Genomic DNA, 24,033 nt, shown 5'->3' with positions numbered 1-24,033 from the left:
ATTGCAGATAATCCGCACTTGGGATGGGCGCCCAGCATCCACTACGGACTCCGAGAAATAGAATTATCGGTAAGTAAATTCTTATTTTCTCTATCGTCCTAGTGGATGCTGGGGTTCCTGAAAGGACCATGGGGATTATACCAAAGCTCCCAAATGGGCGGGAGAGTGCGGATGACTCTGTAGCACCGAATGAGAGAACTCCAGGTCCTCCTTAGCCAGAGTATCAAATTTGTAAAATTTTACAAACGTGTTCTCCCCTGACCACGTAGCTGCTCGGCAAAGTTGTAATGCCGAGACCCCTCGGGCAGCCGCCCAAGATGAGCCCACCTTCCTTGTGGAGTGGGCCTTTACAGATTTAGGCTGTGGCAGGCCTGCCACAGAATGTGCAAGTTGGATTGTGCTACAGATCCAACGAGCAATCGTCTGCTTAGACGCAGGAGCACCCATCTTGTTGGGTGCATACAATATAAACAACGAGTCAGATTTTCTGACTCCAGCTGTCCTTGCAATATATATTTTTAATGCTCTGACAACGTCCAGTAACTTGGAGTCCTCCAAGTCACTTGTAGCCGCAGGCACTACAATAGGCTGGTTCAGATGAAATGCTGACACCACCTTAGGGAGAAAATGCGGACGAGTCCGCAGTTCTGCCCTGTCCGAATGGAAAATCAGATATGGGCTTTTGTAAGATAAAGCTGCCAGTTCTGACACTCTCCTGGCCGAAGCCAGGGCTAGTAACATGGTCACTTTCCATGTGAGATATTTTAAATCCACCTTTTTCAGTGGTTCAAACCAATGAGATTTTAGAAATTCCAAAACCACATTGAGATCCCACGGTGCCACTGGAGGCACCACAGGAGGCTGTATATGCAGCACTCCCTTAACAAAAGTCTGGACTTCAGGAACTGAAGCCAATTCTTTTTGAAAGAAAATCGACAGGGCCGAAATTTGAACCTTAATAGATCCCAATTTGAGACCCATAGACAATCCTGATTGCAGGAAATGTAGGAATCGACCCAGTTGAAATTCCTCCGTCGGAGCACTCCGATCCTCGCACCACGCAACATATCTTCGCCAAATGCGGTGATAGTGTTGCACGGTTACTTCCTTCCTTGCTTTAATCAAATTAGGAATGACTTCTTCCGGCATGCCTTTTTCCTTTAAGATCCGGCGTTCAACCGCCATGCCGTCAAACGCAGCCGCGGTAAGTCTTGAAACAGACAGGGACCCTGCTGAAGCAAGTCCCTCCTTAGAGGTAGAGGCCACGGATCTTCCGTGATCATCTCTTGAAGTTCCGGGTACCAAGTCCTTCTTGGCCAATCCGGAACCACTAGTATCGTTCTTACGCCTCTTTGCCGTATAATTCTCAATACTTTTGGTATGAGAGGCAGAGGAGGAAACACATACACCGACTGGTACACCCAAGGCGTTACCAGCGCGTCCACAGCTATTGCCTGCGGATCTCTTGACCTGGCGCAATACCTGTCCAGTTTTTTGTTGAGGCGAGACGCCATCATGTCCACCATTGGTCTTTCCCAACGGGTTACCAGCATGTGGAAGACTTCCGGATGAAGTCCCCACTCTCCCGGGTGAAGGTCGTGTCTGCTGAGGAAGTCTGCTTCCCAGTTGTCCACTCCCGGGATGAACACTGCTGACAGTGCTATCACATGATTCTCTGCCCAGCGAAGAATCCTTGCAGCTTCTGCCATTGCACTCCTGCTTCTTGTGCCGCCCTGTCTGTTTACATGGGCGACTGCCGTGATGTTGTCCGACTGGATCAACACCGGTTTTCCTTGAAGCAGAGGTTCTGCCTGGCTTAGAGCATTGTAGATTGCTCTTAGTTCCAGAACGTTTATGTGAAGAGACGTTTCCAGGCTCGTCCACACTCCCTGGAAGTTTCTTCCTTGTGTGACTGCTCCCCAGCCTCTCAGGCTGGCGTCCGTGGTCACCAGGATCCAATCCTGTATGCCGAATCTGCGGCCCTCCAATAGATGAGCACTCTGCAACCACCACAGAAGAGATACCCTTGTCCTTGGAGACAGGGTTATCCGCTGGTGCATCTGAAGATGCGACCCTGACCATTTGTCCAACAGATCCCTCTGGAAAATTCGTGCATGGAATCTGCCGAATGGAATTGCTTCGTAAGAAGCCACCATTTTTCCCAGGACTCTTGTGCAGTACAGACACCTTTCCTGGTTTTAGGAGGTTCCTGACAAGCTCGGATAACTCCTTGGCTTTTTCCTCCGGGAGAAAAACCTTTTTCTGAACCGTGTCCAGAATCATCCCTAGGAACAGCAGACGAGTTGTCGGCATTAACTGGGATTTTGGAATATTCAGAATCCAGCCGTGCTGTTTTAGCACTTCTTGAGACAGTGCTAATCCCCTCTCTAGCTGTTCTCTGGACCTTGCCCTTATTAGGAGATCGTCCAAGTATGGGATAATTAATACGCCTTTTCTTCGAAGAAGAATCATCATCTCGGCCATTACCTTTGTAAAGACCCGAGGTGCCGTGGACAATCCGAACGGCAGCGTCTGAAACTGATAGTGACAGTTTTGTACAACGAACCTGAGGTACCCCTGGTGTGAGGGGTAAATTGGAACGTGGAGGTACGCATCCTTGATGTCCAAGGACACCATAAAGTCCCCTTCTTCCAGGTTCGCTATCACTGCTCTGAGTGACTCCATTTTGAACTTGAACTTCTTTATGTACAGGTTCAAGGACTTCAGATTTAGAATAGGTCTTACCGAGCCGTCCGGCTTCGGTACCACAAATAGAGTGGAATAATACCCCTTTCCCTGTTGTAGAAGAGGTACCTTGACTATCACCTGCTGAGAGTACAGCTTGTGAATGGCTTCCAAAACCGTCTCCCTTTCTGAGGGGGACGTTGGTAAAGCAGACTTCAGGAAACGGCGAGGCGGATCTGTCTCTAGTTCCAACCTGTACCCCTGAGATATTATCTGCAGGATCCAGGGATCTACCTGCGAGTGAGCCCACTGCGCGCTGAAATTCTTGAGACGACCGCCCACCGCCCCCGAGTCCGCTTGAGAAGCCCCAGCGTCATGCTGAGGCTTTTGTAGAAGCGGGGGAGGGCTTCTGTTCCTGGGAAGGAGCTGCCTGTCGGTGTCTCTTCCCCCTTCCTCTGCCTCGTGGCAGATATGAATATCCCTTTGCTCTCTTGTTTTTAAAGGAACGAAAGGGCTGCGGTTGAAAAGTCGGTGTCTTTTTCTGTTGGGGAGTAGCTTGAGGTAAAAAGGTGGATTTCCCGGCTGTAGCCGTGGCCACCAAATCTGATAGACCGACTCCAAATAACTCCTCCCCTTTATACGGCAAAACTTCCATATGCCGTTTTGAGTCCGCATCGCCTGACCACTGTCGCGTCCATAAACTTCTTCTGGCCGAAATGGACATAGCACTTACCCGTGATGCCAGTGTGCAGATATCCCTCTGTGCATCACGCATATAAAGAAATGCATCCTTTATTTGCTCTAAAGACAGTAAAACATTGTCCCTATCCAGGATATCAATATTTTCAATCAGGGACTCTGACCAAGCTACTCCAGCACTGCACATCCAGGCTGTCGCTATAGCTGGTCGTAGTATAACACCTGTATGTGTGTATATACTTTTTTGGATATTTTCCATCCTCCTATCTGCTGGATCTTTAAGTGCGGCCGTCTCAGGAGAGGGTAACGCCACTTGTTTAGATAAGCGTGTGAGCGCCTTGTCCACCCTAGGAGGTGTTTCCCAGCGCGCCCTAACCTCTGACGGGAAAGGGTATAAAGCTAATAACTTCTTTGAAATTAGCATCTTTTTATCGGGGGCAACCCACGCTTCATCACATACATCATTTAGTTCTTCTGATTCAGGAAAAACTATAGGTAGTTTTTTCACACCCCACATAATAACCTGTTTAGTGGTACCTGTAGTATCAGCTAAATGTAACGCCTCCTTCATTGCCAAAATCATATAACGTGTGGCCCTACTGGAAAATACGGTTGATTCGTCACCGTCGCCACTGGAACCAGTGCCTGTGTCTGGGTCTGTGTCGACCGACTGAGGCAAAGGGCGTTTTACAGCCCCTGACGGTGTTTGAGGCGCCTGGACAGGCACTAACTGATTGTCCGGCCGTCTCATGTCGTCAAACGACTGCTTTAGCGTGTTGACACTATCCCGTAATTCCATAAATAAAGGCATCCATTCTGGTGTCGACCCCCTAGGAGGTGACATCCCCATATTTGGCAATTGCTCCGCCTCCACACCAATATCGTCCTCATACATGTCGACACACACGTACCGACACACAGCAGACACACAGGGAATGCTCTTAACGAAGACAGGACCCCACTAGCCCTTTGGGGAGACAGAGGGAGAGTTTGCCAGCACACACCAAAAGCGCTATATATGACAGGGATAGCCTTATAATAAGTGCTCCCTGTATAGCTGCTTTTATAATATAATTTTTGCCACTATTTTGCCCCCCCTCTCTTGTTTTACCCTGTTTCTGTAGTGCAGTGCAGGGGAGAGACCTGGGAGCCGTCCTGACCAGCGGAGCTGTGTAAGGAAAATGGCGCTGTGTGCTGAGGAGATAGGCCCCGCCCCTTTTCCGGCGGGCTCGTCTCCCGCTCTTTAGTGTATTCTGGCAGGGGTTAAATATCTCCATATAGCCCCCGGAGGCTATATGTGAGGTATTTTTTAGCCAAATAGGTTTTCATTTGCCTCCCAGGGCGCTCCCCTCCCAGCGCCCTGCACCCTCAGTGACTGCCGTGTGAAGTGTGCTGAGAGGAAAATGGCGCACAGCTGCAGTGCTGTGCGCTACCTTTAGAAGACTGAGGAGTCTTCTGCCGCCGATTCTGGACCTCTTCATGTTTCAGCATCTGCAAGGGGGCCGGCGGCGAGGCTCCGGTGACCATCCAGGCTGTACCTGTGATCGTCCCTCTGGAGCTGATGTCCAGTAGCCAAGAAGCCAATCCATCCTGCACGCAGGTGAGTTCACTTCTTCTCCCCTAAGTCCCTCGTTGCAGTGATCCTGTTGCCAGCAGGACTCACTGTAAAATAAAAAACCTAAGCTAAACTTTCTCTAAGCAGCTCTTTAGGAGAGCCACCTAGATTGCACCCTTCTCGGCCGGGCACAAAAATCTAACTGAGGCTTGGAGGAGGGTCATAGGGGGAGGAGCCAGTGCACACCACCTGATCGGAAAGCTTTACTTTTTGTGCCCTGTCTCCTGCGGAGCCGCTATTCCCCATGGTCCTTTCAGGAACCCCAGCATCCACTAGGACGATAGAGAAAAATTGCTTTGCGCTCCAGCGGGATCGCTGTGCCGGCTCTGTGAGTCGCGCTGAGCGGGGATCCGTGCGGGGGGTCATCAGTGAGCGATGGTATCAGAATGACACACACACACCCCGTTTGTAATCACATACTCAGCCTCCCCCATTTATCATGTCTGTTTCTCCATAAGGAGGAACAGGTAGGATACAATGAAGCACTCAGTACATTACAGCCCCAGAGAGCCCTTCTGGAGTGGGTTGTACAACAATAAACAGTGCATTGCTCTAAAAACATAAATAGCCACCACAAATAAAGTACAGCTCACTCACCACTGCTGCTGTTCTTGGTGGATCGGCCCCGACACGCGCCGCACGCAGCGGTGTCCGGCCCCTTATACTCACCGCTGCCATGCTGCCGGAATCTTCTGCTGGTGGAGCGGCCCCGACACGCGCTGCACGCAGCGGTGTCCGGCCAACTCAGGAGAGCTCAGCGTCTCCCTCAGCTGGGGCCCATCCCGAGCCGCACGCAGCTGCGATGGGACCCCGCCGGCAGCTCCCGCGGTGCAGACTGGCAGTGGCAGAGCTGCCAGTCTGTGAGTGTATGTAAGAAAAAAAAAAAAAAAAATTCTTCAGCTAAACCCAAGTGAACCAGCTCACCTCGGGCACAAAGTAAGACTGGCTTGGAGGGGAGATAGTAGGGGAGGAGCTAGCCACAGTGTGAGAATTTTAAAGTGCCAGCTCCCAATTACTGCCTACTATTTCCCCATTGTAACTACGCTCCAGTGGCCCCTAGTGGATGAAGGAGAAAGGATTTATTGTTAACTAAGGTGGGACACATACCAGCTCACACCTCAAACACGCCGTACAACATGGCATTTAACAGAAACTCCAGTCAATCGCATGAACAACGTCAGCAACAGGCTGACTATAACGTAACACAACCCGTGTGTAAACATAACTAATAACTGCTGATAGAGTCCGCACTGGGACGGGCGCCCAGCATCCTCTACGGACAAAGAGAAAAGGATTTACCAGTAGATATTAAAATCCTATTTTCTCATACGTCCTAGCGGATGCTGGGAACACCATAAGAACCATGGGGTTTATACCAAAGCTATAGAACGGGCGTGAGTGCGAATGACTCTGCAGCACCGATTGACCAAACATGAGATCCACATCAGCCAGGGTATCAAACTTGTAAAATTTTGCTAAAGTGTTTGAACCCGACCAAGTAGCTGCTCGGCAGAGTTGTAATGCCGAGACTCCGCGGGCAGCCGCCCAGGATGAGCCCACTTTTCAGGTAGAGTGGGCCTTCACTGATTTTGGTAACGGCAATCCAGCCGTAGAATGAGCATGCTGAATTGTATTACAGATCCAGCGCGCAATAGTCTGCTTGGAAGCAGGCATTCCAAGCTTGTTGGCAGCATACAGGATAAACAGAGCTTCCGTTTTCCTAAATTGAGCCGTTCTGGCGACATAAATCTTCAAGGCCCTGACAACATCGAGAGATTTTGACTCCTCGAAGGCGTCAGTAGCCACTGGTACCACAATAGGCTGGTTCATGTGGAACGATGAAACCGCCTTCGGCAGAAATTGTTGACGAGTCCTCAACTCCGCTCTATCTTCATGGAAGATTAAATAAGGACTCTTGTGAGACAAAGCCGCTAACTCAGACACCCGCCTTGCGGATGCCAAGGCCAATAGCATGACCACTTTTCAAGTGAGAAATTTCAACTCAACCTTCTGTAAAGGTTCAAACCAATGTGATTGAAGAAAATGCAACACCACGTTAAGATCCCATGGTGCCACTGGGGGCACAAATGGAGGTTGGATGTACAATACTCCTTTCACGAAAGTCTGAACTTCTGGAAAGGAGGCCAACTGTTTTTGAAAGAAAACCGATAAGGCCGAAATTTGTACTTTAATCGAGCCTAACTTTAGGCCCGCATCCACACCTGCTTGCAGGAAATGAAGAAAACGCCCTAGCTGAAACTCTTCCATAGGAGCCCTCTTGGATTCACACCAAGACACATATTTTCTCCAAATACGGTGATGTTTAGACGTTACTCCTTCTCTAGCTTGAAGAAGTGTGGGAATAACTTCACTGGGAATACCCTTTCAGGTTAGGATCCGGCGTTCAACCTGCCAAGCAGTCAAACGTAGCCGCGGCAAGTCGTGGTACATGCACGGCCCCTGCTGTAACAGATACTCTCATAGAGGAAGAGGCCAGGGATCTCTTATGAGTAATTCCTGAAGATCTGGATACCAAGCCCTCCTTGGCCAGTCCGGGGTAATGAGGATCAACTGATCTTTAGCACCTTTGGAATGAGTGGAAGCGGAGAAAACACATACACCGACTGAAACACCCATGGTGTTACCAGCGCGTCCACCGCTATTGCTCGAGGGTCCCTCGATCTGGAACAATATCTCTGAAGTTTCTTGTTGAGGCGAGACGCCATCATGTCTATTTGAGGAATTCCCCAAAGACTTGTCACTTCTGTGAAGACCTCTTGATGAAGACCCCACTCTCCTGGATGGAGATCGTGTCTGCTGAGGACGTCTAGCTTCCCAGTTGTCCACTCCTGGAATGAAGATTGCTGACAGAGCGATTGTATATCTTTCCGCCCAGCTGAGAACTTTTGTGGCCTCTGTCATTGCCGCCCTGCTCTGTGTTCCGCCCTGGCGGTTTATGTGCGCTACTGCTGTTATATTGTCCGATTGTATTAGGACGGGACGGTTGCGAAGAAGACTTTTCGCTTGAAGAAGGCCATTGTAAATGGCCCTTAACTCCAGAACGTTTATGTGTAGACAAACTTCCTGGCTTGTCCATTTTCCCTGGAAGGTTTCCCCCTGTGTGACTGCTCCCGAGCCTCGGAGACTCGCTTCCGTGGTTACTAGGATCCAGTCCTGGATCCCGAACCTGCGTCCCTCTAGGAGGTGAGAGCTGTGCAGCCACCACAGGAGTGAGATTCTGGTCTTGGAGGATAGAATTAATTTCCGGTGTAAGTGCAGATGGGATCCGGACCACTTGTCCAATAGGTCCCACTGAAACACTCTGGCATGGAATCTGCCAAACTGAATGGCACCACCATCTTCCCCAGCAACTGAGTGCATTGATCAATTGATACTCTCGCTGGTTTCAGAATTTGTTTGACCAAACTCTGAATTTCCAGAGCCTTCTCTTCTGGAAGAAAAACTCTGTAATTCCGTGTCCAGAATCATTCCCAAAAACAACAGCTGCTTCGTCGGATTCAACTGTGACTTCGGCAGGTTTAGGAGCCAACCATGTTGCAGAACTGTCAGAGAGAGCGTAATGTCCTGCTCCAGCTTGTCTTTGGATCACGCCTTTATCAGGAGATCGTCCGGGTAAGGGATAATTGTGACTCCTTGCCTGTGAAGGAGAACCATCATTTTTGCCATTACCTTGGTGAAAATCCTCGGAGCCGTGGACAGACCAAACGGCAACGTCTGAAATTGGTAATGACAATCCTGAGTAGCAAACCTCAGGTAAGTCTGATGCGGAGGATATGTGGGGATGTGTAAGTAGTCATCCTTTATGTCGACCGACACCATGAAATCCCCTTCCTCGAGACTGGAGATCACTTCTCGGAGAGATTCCATCTTGAATTTGATTTTCTTAGGTAAAGATTGAGGGACTTTAGGTTCAGAATTGGTCTGACCGAGCCGTCCGGCTTCGGAACCACAAACAGGCTTGAATAAAAGCCTTCTCCCTGTTGTCCCGGAGGAACCCGCGACAATGACTTGATTCAGACACAACTTTTGTATTGCATCGCATACTACCTCCCTGTTCGGAAGAGAATCTGGTAAGGCCGATTTGAAAAAACGTTGAGGGGAAACATCTTGAAACTCCAGTTTGTATCCCTGGGACACTATTTCTAAAATCCACGGGTCTAGGGCCGAACGAGCCCAGAACTGACTGAAGAGCTTGAGACGTGCCCCCACCGGTGCGGACTCCCGCAGAGGAGCCCCAGCGTCATGCGGTGGATTTGGCAGAAGCCGGGGAGGAATTCTGCTCTTAGAACCTGCCACGGCCGGAGATCTTTTACCTTTTCCTCTTCCTCTAGTAGAAAGGAATAACCTCGGCCTTTTTTGTATTTATTTGGCCGAAAGGACTGCATCTGCAAGTGGTGAGCTTTCTTTTGTTGTGGAGGAACATAAGGCAAAAATGACGACTTACCCGCGGTAGCCGTAGATACCAACTCAGCAAGACCTTCACCAAACAATACAAAACGGTAGAGACTCCATAGCTTTCTTAGAGTAAGCATCAGCATTCCATTGATGAATCCACAACGCTCTCCTAGCTGAGACTCAGATTTATCTAATCTCTTATTAATAAGAGCCACATTAGCATTCAAAGCATTCAACACATTTACCCAGTCAGGAGTCGGCGGTGCCGACAGAGTCACTCACACAGACGTTTCTGCCCCTAACACAGTCTCCTCCTGGGAAGAGCACTCCGCCTTAGACATGCCGACACACCTGTACCGACACCCACAGACACACTGGGCGAAAAGGGGGACAGACCCACAGTAAAGCCTGTCAGAGAAACACAGAGGGAGTTTGCCAGCTCACAACCCAGCGCCTGTCCCGGTTCTGAAACCTTAATATATAATACCCTGCAGCGCTTTAAAATAAGAATTTACTCACCGGTAATACTATTTCTCGTAGTCCGTAGTGGATGATGGGAACTCCGTAAGGACCATGGGGAATAGCGGCTCCGCAGGAGAATGGGCACAACTAAAGAAAGCTTTAGGACTACCTGGTGTGCACTGGCTCCTCCCTCTATGACCCTCCTCCAGACCTCAGTTAGGATATGGTGCCCGGAAGAGCTGACACAAATAGGAAGGATTTTGAATCCCGGGTAAGACTCATACCAGCCACACCAATCACACCGTACAACTTGTGATAACCATACCCAGTTAACAGTATGAACAACAACTGAGCCTCACTCAACGGATGGCTCATAACAATAACCCTTAGTTAAGCAATAACTATATACACTTATTGCAGAAAATCCGCACTTGGGACGGGCGCCCAGCATCCACTACGGACTACGAGAAATAGAATTACCGGTGAGTAAATTCTTATTTTCTCTGACGTCCTAGTGGATGCTGGGAACTCCGTAAGGACCATGGGGATTATACCAAAGCTCCCAAACGGGCGGGAGAGTGCGGATGACTCTGCAGCACCGAATGAGCAAACACAAGGTCCTCCTCAGCCAGGGTATCAAACTTGTAGAACTTTGCAAATGTGTTTGAACCCGACCAAGTAGCTGCTCGGCAAAGCTGTAAAGCCGAGACCCCTCGGGCAGCCGCCCAAGAAGAGCCCACCTTCCTTGTGGAATGGGCCTTCACAGATTATGGATGCGGCAATCCAGCCGCAGAATGAGCCTGCTGAATCATGCTACAGATCCAGCGAGCAATAGTTTGCTTTGAAGCAGGAGCACCCAGCTTGTTGGGTGCATGCAAGATAAACAGCGAGTCAGTCTCCCTGACTCCAGCCGTTCTTGAAAACATATTTTCAAAGCCCTGACTACGTCCAGCAACTTGGAGTCCTCCAAGTCCCGAGTAGCCGCAGGCACCACAATAGGTTGGTTCAAATGAAACGATGACACCACCTTTGGGAGAAATTGGGGACGAGTCCTCAATTCTGCCCTGTCCATATGGAAGATCAGATATGGGCTTTTACATGACAAAGCCGCCAATTCCGACACACGCCTAGCCGATGCTAAGGCCAACAGCATGACCACTTTTCACGTGAGATACTTTAGTTCCACGGTCTTAAGTGGTTTAAACCAGTGGGATTTCAGGAAATCCAACACAACGTTAAGATCCCAGGGCGCCACTGGTGGCACAAAAGGGGGCTGAATATGCAGCACGTCTGAACCTCAGGCAGTGAAGCCAGTTCTTTTTAAAAGAAAATGGATAGGGCCGAAATCTGGACCTTTATGGACCCCAATTTTAGGCCCATAGTCACCCCTGACTGTAGGAAGTGCAGGAAACGACCCAGTTGGAATTCCTCTGTAGGGGCCTTCCTGGCCTCACACCAAGCAACATACTTCCGCCATATACGGTGATAATGTTTTGTTGTCACGTCTTTCCTAGCCTTTATCAGCGTAGGAATAACTTCATCCGGAATGCCTTTTTCCGCTAGGATCCAGCGTTCAACCGCCATGCCGTCAAACGCAGTAGCGGTAAGTCTTGGAACAGACAGGGCCCTTGTTGCAGCAGGTCCTGTCTGAGAGGCAGAGGCCATGGGTCCTCTGTGCGCATTTCTTGTAGTTCCGGGTACCAAGTCCTTCTTGGCCAGTCCGGAACAATGAGTATTGTTCTTATTCCTCTCTTTCTTACTATTCTCAGTACTTTTGGTATGAGAGGAAGAGGAGGAAACACATATACCGACTGGTACACCCACGGTGTCACTAGGGCGTCCACAGCTATCGCCTGAGGGTCCCTTGACCTGGCGCAATATCTTTTTAGCTTTTTGTTGAGGCGGGACGCCATCATGTCCACCTGTGGCAGTTCCCATCGGTTTGCAATCAGTTGGAAGACTTCTTGATGAAGTCCCCACTCTCCCGGGTGGAGGTCGTGTCTGCTGAGGAAGTCTGCTTCCCAGTTGTCCACTCCCGGAATGAACACTGCTGACAGTGCTTGCACGTGATTCTCCGCCCACCGAAGAATCTTTGTGGTTTCCGCCATTGCCATCCTGCTTCTTGTGCCGCCCTGGCGGTTTACATGGGCGACCGCCGTGATGTTGTCTGACTGAATCAGCACTGGCCGGTTTCGAAGCAGGGACTCTGCTTGACTCAGGGCGTTGTAAATGGCCCTTAGTTCCAGTATATTTATGTGGAGAGAAGTCTCCAGACTTGACCACAGCCCTTGGAAGTTTCTTCCCTGAGTGACTGCCCCCCATCCTCGGAGGCTTGCATCCGTGGTCACCAGGACCCAGTCCTGTATGCCGAACCTGCGGCCCTCGAGAAGGTGAGCACTCTGCAGCCACCACAGAAGAGACACCCTGGCCCTTGGAGACAGGGTGATCAGCCAATGCATCTGAAGATGCGATCCGGACCACTTGTCCAACAGATCCCACTGAAAGATCCTTGCATGGAACCTGCCGAAGGGAATGGCTTCGTATGAAGCCACCATCTTTCCCAGGACTCGCGTGCAGTGATACGCCGATACCTGTTTTGGTTTCAGGAGGTCCCTGACCAGAGATGCTAATTCCTGGGCCTTCTCCACCGGGAGAAACACCTTCTTCTGTTCTGTGTCCAGAATCATGCCCAGGAAAAGCAGATGCGTCATAGGAATCAGCTGCGACTTTGGAACATTCAGAATCCAGCCGTGCTGTAGTAACACTTCCTGATAGAGTGTTACGCTGATCAACAACTGCTCCCTGGACCTCGCCTTTATGAGGAGATCGTCCAAGTACGGGATAATTATAACTCCCTTCTGCCGAAGGAGTATCATCATTTCGGCCATTACCTTGGTAAATATTCTCGGTGCCGTGGACAGGCCAAACGGCAACGTCTGGAATTGGTAATGACAGTACTGTACCACAAACCTGAGGTACTCCTGGTGAGGAGGGTAAATGGGGACATCCAAGTAAGCATCTTTGATGTCCAGCGACACCATAAAATCCCCCTCTTCCAGGCTTCCAATAACCACTCTGAGCGATTCCATTTTGAACTTGAATTTCTTTATACAAGTGTTCAAGGACTTTAAATTCAGAATGGGTCTCACAGAACCATCCGGTTTCGGTACCACAAACATTGTGGAATAGTAACCCCTTCCCTGTTGAAGGAGGGGGACACTGACAACACTTGCTGGAGGTACAGCTTGTGAATTGACGCCAGCACTACCTCCCTTTCCATGGGGGAAGCTGGCAAGGCTGATTTGAGGTAATGGCGGGGGGGAGTCGCTTCGAATTCCAGCTTGTATCCCTGAGATACAATTTGTATAGCCCAGAGATCCACCTGTGAGCGAACCCACTGGCTGCTGAAGTTTCGGAGACGCGCCCCCACCGCACATGGCTCCGCCTGTGGAGCCCCAACGTCATGCGGTGGACTTCGTGTAAGCAGGGGAGGACTTTTGTTCCTGGGAACTGGCTGCCTGGTGCAGCTTCTTACCTCTACCCCTGCCTCTGGCAAGAAAGGATGCGCCCCTGACCCTCTTGCCTTTTTGGGAACGAAAGGACTGCATTTGATAATACGGTGCTTTCTTAGGCTGTGAGGAAACCTGAGGCAAGAAAGTCGACTTTCCAGCTGTCGCTGTGGACACGAGGTCCGACAGACCGTCCCCAAACAATTCCTCACCCTTATAAGGCAAAACCTCCATGTGTTTTTTAGAATCAGCATCTCCTGTCCATTGCCGAGTCCATAAGACCCTCCTGGCAGAAATGGACATAGCATGAATTCTAGAGCACAGCAGGCAAATGTCCCTCTGAGCATCTCGCATATATAAGACGACGTCTTTGATATGGCCCAGGGTTAGCAAAACAGTATATCTGTTGAGGGAATCTATGTCGTCTATCAGAGTATCTGTCAACGCTGCTACAGCACTACACATCCAGGCTGAAGCAATAGCAGGTCTCAGTAGAGTACCAGAGTGTGTATACACTGACTTCAGGATAGCTTCCTGCTTTCTATCCGCAGGCTCCTTTAGGGCAGCCGTATCCTGAGACGGCAGGGCCACCTTTTTAGATAAGCGTGTCAGCGCCTTGTCCACCCTAGGGGATTTTTCCCAACGTAACCTGTCCGTTGGCGGGAAAGGGTACGCCATCAGTAACCTCTTAGAAATCACTAATTTCTTATCAGGGGAACTCCACGCTTCTTCACACAATTCATTTAATTCATCAGATGGGGGAAAAGTCACTGGCTGCTTTTTCTCCCTAAACATATAAACCCTCTTGGTATTAACCGGGTTACTCTCAGAAATGTGTAATACATCTTTCATTGCAATAATCATGTATCGGATGGCCTTGGTCATTTTAGACTGTAAATGTGCCTCATCATCGTCGACACTGGAGTCGGACTCCGTGTCGACATCTGTGTCAGCCATCTGAGATAGAGGGCGTTTATGAGCTCCTGACGGTTTCCGAGTCGCCTGGGTAGGCGCGGGCTGAGACCCCGGCTGTCCCAAGGCTGCAGCGTCATCAAACCTTTTATGTAAGGAGTTTACATTGTCATTTAAGACCTTCCACATATCCATCCAATCAGGTGTCGGCCCCGACGGGGGCGATACCACACTTATCTGCCCTTGCTCCGCCTCCACGTAACCTTCCTCATCAAACATGTCGACACAGCCGTACCGACACCGCACACACACAGGGAAAGCTCAGACTGAGGACAGGACCCCACAAAGTCCTTTGAGGAGAGAGAGTATGCCAGCACACACCACAGCGCTATATAACACAGGGATTTTCACTGCTAATAAGTGATATACCCAATAGCTGCTTTTTTTGTATTCTTTGCGCCTAAATTTATGTGCCCCCCCTCTCTTTTTAACCCGTCTTGTACCTGGATACTGCAGGGGAGAGCCTGGGGAGCTGCTTCCAGCGGAGCTGTTAAGAAAAAATGGCGCTGGTGTGCTGAGGAAGAAGGCCCCGCCCCCTCAGTGGCGGGCTTCTGTCCCGCTTTCAGTGTAAAAAAATGGCGGGGGTTTTTACATATATACAGTGCTAGACTGTATATATGTATTTTTATGCCAAAGGTACCTCAATTGCAGCCCAGGGCGCCCTCCCCCCAGCGCCCTGCACCCTACAGTGACTGGAGTGTGTAAGTGTGCTGGGAGCAATGGCGCACAGCTGCGGTGCTGTGCGCTACCTTAATGAAGACAGGAGTCTTCAGCCGCCGATTTTGTCGTCTTCAAGCTTCTGTTCTTCTGGCTCTGCAAGGGGGACGGCGGCGCGGCTCCGAGAACGGACGATCGAGGACAGGTGCCTGTGTACGAACCCTCTGGAGCTAATGGTGTCCAGTAGCCTAAGAAGCACAAGCTAGCTGCAAGCAGGTAGGTTTGCTTCTCTCCCCTTAGTCCCACGTAGCAGTGAGTCTGTTGCCAGCAGAAGCTCACTGAAAATAAAAAACCTAATAAATACTTTCTTTACTAGTAAGCTCAGGAGAGCCCACTAGGAGCACCCAGCTCTGGCCGGGCACAGATTCTAACTGGCTGGGGTCTGGGGGAGGGGCATGGAGGGAGGGGCCAGTGCACACCAGGTGGTGCCTAATCTTTTCTTTGGAGTGCCCAGTCTCCTGCGGAGCCCGTCTGTTTCCCATGGTCCTTACGGAGTTCCCAGCATCCACTAGGACGTCAGATAAAGAAATGGTGCTGAACGCTGCTGGGTCCGCTCTGAGAAGTATATAACCATACTGGTTCAGATCCACTAGCCTGAGAATGTGTACTATCCTGAGTACATGGCAGTGAGCCCCCAGATTGAGAAAAACACTATGCTGTGCATGATACACACGCCTTCGGCATATTAAATGTGAGAGAACATACACACAGGAATAGGTTATAACAGTTAACCCACACAGAGCCCTTATAGGGAGACACAGAGTAAAATGGAGCCAGCCACACAACGCCCCTATAGCTAAAGGGCAAGTTTAGCTGGGTCACAAACGAAGTACCCTTAGTAACCCTACATATTGCTAGTACACCAATATACTGCTCCCCTCCCTTGCTATTACCCCCTGGTACCGCTGAGGTGCTCTGGAGTCCTTGTGGAGGAGCTGCGATTCCCTGCCAGTCGGACCGAGTCAAGCGGCATAGGGAAAATGGCGCTGGTGAGCTGCTGGATACGCTCATAGTGAAGCCCCGCCCCCTTGATGGCACGCGGTCTTCCCGGTTTTTATACTGGCTGAGGTGAATAATGTAGTCTAGGTTAAAACCCCTGTAGTGTAGTGCCAGTGTGGGTAATAGAAGTGGCTTCAGCTCGCCCCTCACAGCGGTTTCACAGTGTGCCTGAAGCCTGGAGCGCAGTACCATTACCGCCGGCGACCCGATAACAGGGACGCCGGCTACTTACTCACCACTCTTCGGTCTTCTGGCTCTGTTAGGGGTGGTGGCGTACTGCGGGTCTGTACGCTCGCCGTGGTGGGGCTTGTGAATAGGAACCTCAGTGTCCTGTCAGTGGGGAACGGGACCATTAACCCTAGGGAGGTTGGGCCATTCCCCCCCTCCTAAGTCCCACGAAGCAGGCAGTCTGGTGCCAACAAGACCTGCCTGAAAACAACAAATAGAAAATAAATGCAGAAAACTCTTCAGGAGCTTCACAAGCGTGACCAGCTCCTCCGGGCACATTTTCTAAACTGAGTCTGGTAGGAAGGGCATAGAGGGAGGAGCCAGCCCACACTATCAAATTCTTAAAGTGCCCATGGTTCCTAGTGGACCCGTCTATACCCCATTGTACTAATGTGGACCCCAGTATCCTCTAGGACGTAAGAGAAATTGAAATAAAAACCCTGGAGCCCTCCAGAGAAGCATCTAGCTCTGAGGGCACTTTTTCTAAAACTGGGCTAGGGGAGGGGGCAGAGGAGGAGCCCACACACACACACACAGATATTTAAAATAAGAATTTACTTACCGATAATTCTATTTCTCGGAGTCCGTAGTGGATGCTGGGGTTCCTGAAAGGACCATGGGGAATAGCGGCTCCGCAGGAGACAGGGCACAAAAAAGTAAAGCTTTACTAGGTCAGGTGGTGTGCACTGGCTCCTCCCCCTATGACCCTCCTCCAGACTCCAGTTAGGTACTGTGCCCGGACGAGCATACACAATAAGGGAGGCATTTTGAATCCCGGGTAAGACTCATACCAGCCACACCAATCACACCGTACAACTTGTGATCTAAACCCAGTTAACAGTATGACAACAGAAAGGGCCTCTTAAAGATGGCTCCTTAACAATAACCCGAATTAGTTAACAATAACTATGTACAAGTATTGCAGATAATCCGCACTTGGGATGGGCGCCCAGCATCCACTACGGACTCCGAGAAATAGAATTATCGGTAAGTAAATTCTTATTTTCTCTATCGTCCTAAGTGGATGCTGGGGTTCCTGAAAGGACCATGGGGATTATACCAAAGCTCCCAAACGGGCGGGAGAGTGCGGATGACTCTGCAGCACCGAATGAGAGAACTCCAGGTCCTCCTTTGCCAGGGTATCAAATTTGTAAAATTTTACAAACGTGTTCTCCCCCGACCACGTAGCTGCTCGGCAGAGTTGTAATGCCGAGACCCCTCGGGCAGCCGCCCAAGATGAGCCCACCTTCCTTGTGGAGTGGGCTTTTACAGTTTTAGGCTGTGGCAGGCCTGCCACAGAATGTGCAAGTTGAATTGTGTTACAAATCCAACGAGCAATCGACTGCTTAGAAGCAGGTGCGCCCAACTTGTTGGGTGCATACAATATAAACAGCGAGTCAGATTTTCTGACTCCAGCCGTCCTTGCAATGTATATTTTTAAGGCTCTGACAACGTCCAACAACTTGGAGTCCTCCAAGTCGCTAGTGGCCGCAGGCACCACAATAGGTTGGTTCAGATGAAATGCTGATACCACTTTAGGGAGAAAATGCGGACGAGTCCGCAGTTCTGCCCTATCCGAATGGAAGATTAGATAAGGACTTTTATAAGATAAAGCCGCCAATTCAGATACTCTCCTGGCAGAGGCCAGGGCTAGTAACATAGTCACTTTCAATGTGAGATATTTCAAATCCACCTTTTTCAATGGTTCAAACCAATGGGATTTGAGGAAATCTAAAACTACATTTAGATCCCACGGTGCCACCGGAGGCACCACAGGAGGCTGTATATGCAGTACTCCCTTGACAAAAGTCTGGACCTCAGGGACAGAGGCCAATTCTTTTTGGAAGAATATTGACAGGGCCGAAATTTGAACCTTAATGGATCCCAATTTGAGACCCATAGATAATCCTGATTGCAGGAAATGTAGGAAACGACCCAGTTGGAATTCCTCCGTCGGAACCCTCCGATCCTCGCACCACGCTACATATTTTCGCCAAATGCGGTGATAATGTTTCACGGTGACTTCCTTCCGTGCCTTAATCAAGGTAGGAATGACTTCTTCTGGAATGCCTTTCCCTTTTAGGATCTGGCGTTCAACCGCCATGCCGTCAAACGCAGCCGCGGTAAGTCTTGAAAAAGACAGGGACCCTGCTGTAGCAGGTCCCTTCTCAGAGGTAGAGGCCACGGTTCGTCCGTGAGCATCTCTTGAAGTTCCGGATACCAAGTCCTTCTCGGCCAATCCGGAACCACTAGTATTGTTCTTACTCTTCTTTGCCGTATGATCTTCAATACCTTTGGTATGAGCGGCAGAGGAGGAAACACATACACTGACTGGTACACCCAAGGAGTTACCAGTGCGTCCACAGCTATTGCCTGTGGATCTCTTGACCTGGCGCAATATTTGTCCAGTTTCTTGTTGAGGTGAGACGCCATCATGTCTACAATTGGTCTTTCCCAACGGTCTATTAACATGTTGAAGACTTCTGGATGTAGACCCCACTCTCCCGGATGAAGATCGTGTCTGCTGAGGAAGTCTGCTTCCCAGTTGTCCACGCCCGGGATGAACACTGCTGACAGTGCTATCACGTGATTCTCCGCCCAGCGAAGAATCTTGGCAGCTTCTGCCATTGCACTCCTGCTTCTTGTGCCGCCCTGCCTGTTTACATGGGCGACCGCCGTGATGTTGTCCGACTGAATCAACACCGGCTTTCCTTGCAGGAGAAGTTCCGCCTGGCTTAGAGCATTGTAGATTGCTCTTAGTTCCAGAATGTTTATGTGAAGAGACTTTTCCAGACTCGTCCATACTCCCTGGAAGTTTCTTCCTTGTGTGACTGCTCCCCAGCCTCTCAGGCTGGCGTCCGTGGTCACCAAGATCCAATCCTGAATGCCGAATCTGCGGCCTTCTAATAGGTGAGCCTTCTGCAACCACCACAGAAGTGACACCCTTGTCTTTGGTGACAGGGTTATTCGCAGGTGCATCTGCAGATGCGACCCTGACCATTTGTCCAACAGATCCCTTTGGAATATTCTTGCATGGAATCTGCCGAATGGAATTGCTTCGTAAGAAGCCACCATTTTTCCCAGGACTCTTGTGCATTGATGTACTGACACTTTTCCTGGTTTTAGGAGGTTCCTGACCAGATCGGATAACTCCTTGGCTTTTTCCTCTGGAAGGAAAACCTTTTTCTGAACCGTGTCCAGAATCATTCCTAGGAACAGCAGACGAGTTGTCGGGATTAAATGGGATTTTGGAATATTCAGAATCCACCCGTGTTGTCTTAGCACCTCTTGAGATAGTGCTAAAGCTGTCTCCAGCTGTTCTCTGGACCTTGCCCTTATTAGGAGATCGTCCAAGTATGGGATAACTAATACGCCTTTTCTTCGAAGAAAAATCATCATCTCGGCCATTACCTTGGTAAAGACCCGAGGCGCCGTGGACAATCCGAACGGCAGCGTCTGAAACTGATAGTGACAGTTTTGAACAATGAACCTGAGGTACCCCTGGTGTGCGGGGTAAATCGGAACGTGTAGATACGCATCCTTGATGTCCAAGGATACCATAAAGTCCCCTTCTTCCAGGTTCGCTATCACTGCTCTGAGTGACTCCATCTTGAACTTGAACTTTTTTATGTAGAGGTTCAAGGACTTCAGATTTAGAATAGGCCTTACCGAGCCATCCGGCTTCGGTACCACAAATAGAGTGGAATAATACCCCTTTCCTTGTTGTAATAGGGGTACTTTGACTATCACCTGCTGAGCGTACAGCTTGTGAATGGCTTCCAACACCCTCTCCCTTTCGGAAGAGACGGTTGGTAAGGCAGACTTCAGGAAACGATGAGGAGGATCCGTCTCTAATTCCAACCTGTACCCCTGAGATATTATCTGCAGGATCCAGGGGTCTACCTGCGAGTGAGCCCACTGCGCGCTGTAATTTTTGAGACGGCCCCCCACTGTCCCCGAGTCCGCTTGAGAGGCCCCAGCGTCATGCTGAGGTTTTTGCAGGAGCCGGGGAGGGCTTCTGTTCCTGGGAAGGAGCTGCCTGTTGGTGTCTCTTCCCTCTTCCTCTGCCTCGTGGCAGGTACGACAAGCCCTTTGCTCTCTTATTTTTGTAGGAGCGAAAAGGCTGCGGTTGAAAGGTCGGTGCCTTTCTCTGTTGGGGAGTGACTTGAGGTAAAAAAGTGGATTTCCCGGCAGTAGCCGTGGCCACCAAGTCTGATAGACCAACTCCAAATAACTCCTCCCCTTTATACGGCAAAACCTCCATGTGACGTTTTGAATCCGCATCGCCTGTCCACTGTCGTGTCCATAAGGCTCTTCTGGCTGAAATGGACATAGCACTCACCCGAGATGCCAGTGTGCAAATATCCCTCTGTGCATCACGCATATAGATAAATGCATCCTTTATTTGTTCTAACGACAGTAAAACATTGTCCCTATCTAGGGTATCAATATTTTCAATCAGGGATTCTGACCAAACTACTCCAGCACTGCACATCCAGGCAGTTGCTATAGCTGGTCGTAGTATAACACCTGCATGTGTGTATATATTCTTTTGAATAACTTCCATCTTTCTATCTGATGGATCCTTAAGTGCGGCCGTCTCAGGAGAGGGTAACGCCACTTGTTTGGGTAAGCGTGTGAGCGCCTTGTCCACCTTAGGGGGTGTTTCCCAGCGCGCCCTAACCTCTGGCGGGAAAGGGTATAATGCCAATAACTTTTTTGAAATTATCAACTTTTTATCAGGAGCAACCCACGCTTCATCACACACGTCATTTAATTCTTCTGATTCAGGAAAAACTGTTTGTAGTTTTTTCACACCATACATAATACCCTGTTTTACGGTATCTGTAGTATCAGCTAAATGTAACGTCTCCTTCATTGCCAAAATCATATAACGTGTGGCCCTACTGGAAAATACGTTTGAATTTCTACCGTCGTCACTGGAATCAGTGCCCGTGTCTGGGTCTGTGTCGACCGACTGAGGCAAAGGGCGTTTTACAGCCCCTGACGGTGTTTGAGGCGCCTGGACAGGCATTAATTGATTGTCCGGCCGCCTCATGTCCTCAACTGACTGTTTAAGGGAAGATAAACCATCACGTAATTCCACAAATAAAGGCATCCATTCTGGTGTCGACCCCCTGGGGGGTGACATCTGCATATTTGGCAATTGCTCCGCCTCCACACCAATATCGTCCTCATACATGTCGACACCACGTACCGACACACACCGCAAACTCACAGGGAATGCTCTAATGAAGACAGGACCCACTAGCCCTTTTGGGGAGACAGAGGGAGAGTCTGCCAGCACACACCACAAAGCGCTATATATACAAGGGATATCCTTATATTAAGTGCTCCCTTATAGCTGCTTTAATATATATATATATAGCCATTAATGTGCCCCCCCTCTCTGTTTTACCCTGTTTCTGTAGTGCAGTGCAGGGGAGAGACCTGGGAGCCGTTCTGACCAGCGGAGCTGTGACAGAAAATGGCGCCGTGTGCTGAGGAGATAGGCCCCGCCCCTTTTTCGGCGGGTTCTTCTCCCGCTATTTTTCCAGTCAGGCAGGGGTTAAATATCTCCATATAGCCCCTATGGGCTATATGTGAGGTATTTTTAGCCTTGTATAAGGTTTATATTTGCCTCTCAGAGCGCCCCCCCCCAGCGCTCTGCACCCTCAGTGACTGCCCAGTGAAGTGTGCTGAGAGGAAAATGGCGCACAGCTGCAGTGCTGTGCGCTACCTTATGAAGACTGAGGAGTCTTCAGCCGCCGGTTTCCGGACCTCTTCACGCTTCAGCATCTGCAAGGGGGTCGGCGGCGCGGCTCCGGGACCGGACTCCACGGCTGGGCCTGTGTTCGATCCCTCTGGAGCTAATGGTGTCCAGTAGCCAAGCAGCAAATCCACTCTGCATGCAGGTGAGTTTACTACTTTCCCCCTAAGTCCCACGTTGCAGTGATCCTGTTGCCAGCAGGACTCACTGTAAAGAAAAAAAAAACCTAAACTAAACTTTCTCTAAGCAGCTCTTTAGGAGAGCCACCTAGATTGCACCCTTCTCGTTCGGGCACAAAATCTAACTGGAGTCTGGAGGAGGGTCATAGGGGGAGGAGCCAGTGCACACCACCTGACCTAGTAAAGCTTTACTTTTTTGTGCCCTGTCTCCTGCGGAGCCGCTATTCCCCATGGTCCTTTCAGGAACCCCAGCATCCACTTAGGACGATAGAGAAAAGTACATTGGCCCTCATTCCGAGTTGATCGCTCGCAAGGCGAATTTAGCAGAGTTGCTCACGCTAAGCCTACGCCTACTGGGAGTGTATCTTAGCTTCTTAAAATTGCGACCGATGTATTCGCAATATTGCGATTACAAACTACTTAGCAGTTTCAGAGTAGCTTCAGACTTACTCGGCATCTGCGTTCAGTTCAGTGCTTGTCGTTCCTGGTTTGACGTCATAAACACACCCAGCGTTCGCCCAGACACTCCCCCGTTTCTCCGGCCACTCCTGCGTTTTTTCCGGAAACGGTAGCGTTTTTATCCACACGCCCCGAAAACGCCGTGTTTCCGCCCAGTAACACCCATTTCCTGTCAATCACACTACGTTCGCCAGAGCGAAGAAAAAGCAGTGAGTAAAAATACTATCTTCATTGTAAAATTACTTGGCGCAGTCGCAGTGCGAATATTGCGCATGCGTACTAAGCGGAATTTCACTGCGATGCGAAAAAAATTACCGAGCGAACGACTCGGAATGAGGGCCATTGGCTCTGTGGACACCGTCTATACCCCACTGTAATACAGCCATCCCAGTGTCCCCTATGGATGACAAAGAAACATAGGTGTTTTGTTAATCTATTAAACCGCTAGCACCAGATAACCCTTCTTTTTTTTTGCAATATCCCAAGTTCATTCTGTTTCAGAATTAAAAAGTGAAATCAATCATTTGGAGACCTCATTCAGGGCAGATTCTAGGGTCACCTTATCCAATACTTGGATGCCCATTGAATGTCTAAGGGTAACAATTCAGCCTCTGGTTTTAACAGATAATACATTCTGTCCTTCAAAAAACAGCGTTTGGAAAAGGACAAGTGATACACCTGAAACATCAAGCAATAGGTGCTTCTGAGGAAGTTTCTAATTTCCCATATCTGCAATACAAATAGGAAAGAGAACTTACAACATGTGCGGAAAGCGTAATTTTCTATCAGGTCTGACACAGTGCTTGAGATTAAAACAGTGTTTGCAATTCCTGCTGGGCGTCTTTCACAATGGGCTACTATTGAAGCTGTTCAATTATTTATCCGATCAGACGCACATTGCTAGTTAAGGCGTCTGTCAGCTCCATGTTTAGTCATGCAAAGCTGCTAAAACCGTCTAAAAAGCCTGAATGGGTGAACAAAGGCCGGGCTTGGTTGCTTTGGCTGCCCAAACGACAAACTTTAAACACACTTTTTTCTCGAGAGAAAAAAAAAAAAGCGTCTGCCTCATCTAATGGGTGTCTATAGGAGCTACTATTGAATAGCTTCGATAGATGCCCATTCCTTCAGACGGCCAACGCACAGCCAATCAGCTCCAATATGTAAATTGACAGTTAGGAGCAGATTGGCTGGTGCATTATCCCCTTCCACTTATCACTGCTTTATCACTTTTCCAGGCTTAATACATCCACACCATAGAGTGGTTTTCAATCACAGTCATCAACAATGTAGGGGAAATTCAATTGTTTTGTATGTGCCCACCGA

At 49.6% G+C, this 24,033-nt stretch overlaps 1 protein-coding gene across 4 annotated transcripts in view; it reads right to left on the bottom strand.

Moving 5' to 3' along the window:
• Nucleotides 1–24,033, bottom strand: part of PIWIL1 (piwi like RNA-mediated gene silencing 1) — a 1,090,590-nt gene that overhangs the window by 1,026,165 nt on the left and 40,392 nt on the right. The gene's annotated exons all lie outside the window — the stretch shown is intronic.

This window comes from Pseudophryne corroboree, chromosome 1, assembly GCF_028390025.1.
Source record: "Pseudophryne corroboree isolate aPseCor3 chromosome 1, aPseCor3.hap2, whole genome shotgun sequence".
Classification (NCBI taxonomy): domain Eukaryota; kingdom Metazoa; phylum Chordata; class Amphibia; order Anura; family Myobatrachidae; genus Pseudophryne; species Pseudophryne corroboree.
This window is presented reverse-complemented; position numbering and strand designations above follow the sequence as displayed.